At 41.8% G+C, this 2,085-nt stretch overlaps 1 protein-coding gene across 11 annotated transcripts in view; it reads left to right on the top strand.

Moving 5' to 3' along the window:
- The window catches only part of MROH7 (maestro heat like repeat family member 7), a 59,392-nt gene that overhangs the window by 11,141 nt on the left and 46,166 nt on the right, over positions 1-2,085 (top strand). The window lies entirely within an intron of this gene.

Genomic DNA, 2,085 nt, shown 5'->3' with positions numbered 1-2,085 from the left:
ATTTTTATTAGAGGGCACGTGCACTTGCCAGAGAGAGACAGAGAGACAGAAAGTGAGAAGTTTCTCTCCAGGGGCCATGGCCATGCTCCAATCCTTTTTCCTCATTCTCCTCTCAGGATTTTGGGTATGCACGCACATGCACCAGTGTGAGTTTTAAGCTGCTGGTCCGGGACTCGAAATGTGATTGACTATGTGGGAGTCCACCAACATAACCATTATGCCATCTGCTGTTCCTGAGAAATTTTTTTTTTTACAAGTTAATTTTTTTTTTTTTGGAGAGGGTTTAGCTATAGGGCGCGTGTGCTCGCCAGACAGACAGAGAGAGACAGAGAGACAGAAAGTGAGAAATCACCCCCCAGGGGGGATGGTCACACCACAATCCCTTCTCCTCCATTCTCCTCTCGGGATCTTGGGCACGCACACACACACACGCCCGGCGTTGAGTTTTAAGCCACCGGGTCCTGGACGCGAACCATGGTCGACTACGTGGGAGTCCAGCAACATAGCCATTACACTAACTGCTGGTTCCCTACAAGTTGATTTTTTAAACAACTTCAGTGAGATGCAATTTACATATGAATACAACTAACTCGTGTTGAACTGTTTGAGGAAATGCCAGATGGCCTTCCACAACAGTGATACCATTTTACATTTCCACCAGTGGTGTATGAGGGTTCCACCTTCCCCACGCTCTCACCAACATTCGTTATTGTCTGTCTTTATGATTATAGTCATCCCAGTGGGTATGAAGTTCTGATATGCATTTTCCTGGTGACTAATGATGTTTATTGGCTATTTGTATATCTTCTTTGGAGACAAGCCAATTCTTTGCTTATTCAAGAAAATTGGGTTGTCTTTTTATTATTGAATTGAAAAAGTTCATTATATATTCTAGATTAAGTTCCTTATTAGGCATATGATTTGCTTCTATTTTCTCCTATTCTATAGGTTTTCTATAGGTTGTCTTTCTCCCCCTTTTTTTCTTTTGGAGAGAGATTTTTGCTGTGGGGCCCATGTCTCGCCAGAGAGACACAGAGAGAAACAAAGGCAAGAAAGTGAGAAATCATCCCCGTGGGGGGATGGCCATGCCATGATCCCTTCTCCTCCATTCTCCTCTTGAGATCTTGGGCATGCACACACATGCACCTGGCATGAGTATTAAGCAGTGAGAGTTCAGTGACATAGCCATTATGCCAACTGCTGGTCCCAATTCATCCATTTAAAGTGTACAATTTAATGGTTTTTGGTATATTCTATTTCCAATTTTTTAAAAGAGGTTTTTTGCCAGAGGGCATGCACACTTGCCAGAGAGAGAGGGACAGACAGGCACAGTGAGAAGGGAAGTGAGAAATCACCCCTCAGGGCAGATGGCCATGCCATAATCTCTTCTCCGTTCTCCTCCCAGGATCGTGAGCACACACACCCATGTGCCCAGCATGATTTTGAAGTCACTGGGTCCAGGACTTGAACTGCAGTCGACCATGTGGAAATCCAGCGACATAACTGCTACACCATCTGCTGGTCACTCATTTCAAATTTTTAACTTAAAAAATTAAATGTGGTATTATCTATTGAAGATATTTTATAATTTTATCAACTAGACTAGGGAGAAATGGTCACATGTTGAAAATATTCACTTTGTAAGTTAAATAATGTGATTGAATGTATAAAAGAAAATGAAATAAAAAATGTAAATAAAAAATAAATGAAATTTTAAAAAATTACGATAAAATACATAACATTGGTCAGCCTGTGGTGGCACACAGGTAGTGCCACTGCTCCAAAGGCGGCAGGCTGCATGTGCGTGGTTGTAGGCACTTCTGTAATTCGAGCCATCTGGGAGGCTGGGGCAGGAGAAGTGCAACACAGTGAAATCTTATCAAAACTACCGATTTCTGTCTCCCTCTCTCATGAAGATAAACAAGAAGACATATAAATATCTACATATGAAAAACATCAGTTTGCCATTTTAACCATTTCTAAGTGTACACAACAGTGGCACTAGTTTCATTCACAATGTTTTTGTTTTTGTTTTTGTTTTTGCTAAAGGGTGCATGTGCTTGCCAGAGAGTCAGAGACAGAGAG

The sequence above is a fragment of the Tupaia chinensis genome, unplaced genomic scaffold (assembly GCF_000334495.1).
Source record: "Tupaia chinensis unplaced genomic scaffold, TupChi_1.0 Scaffold000165_2, whole genome shotgun sequence".
NCBI lineage: Eukaryota > Metazoa > Chordata > Mammalia > Scandentia > Tupaiidae > Tupaia > Tupaia belangeri.
The sequence above is the reverse complement of the archived record's forward strand: the minus strand, read 5'-3'. Positions and strand labels throughout refer to the sequence as shown.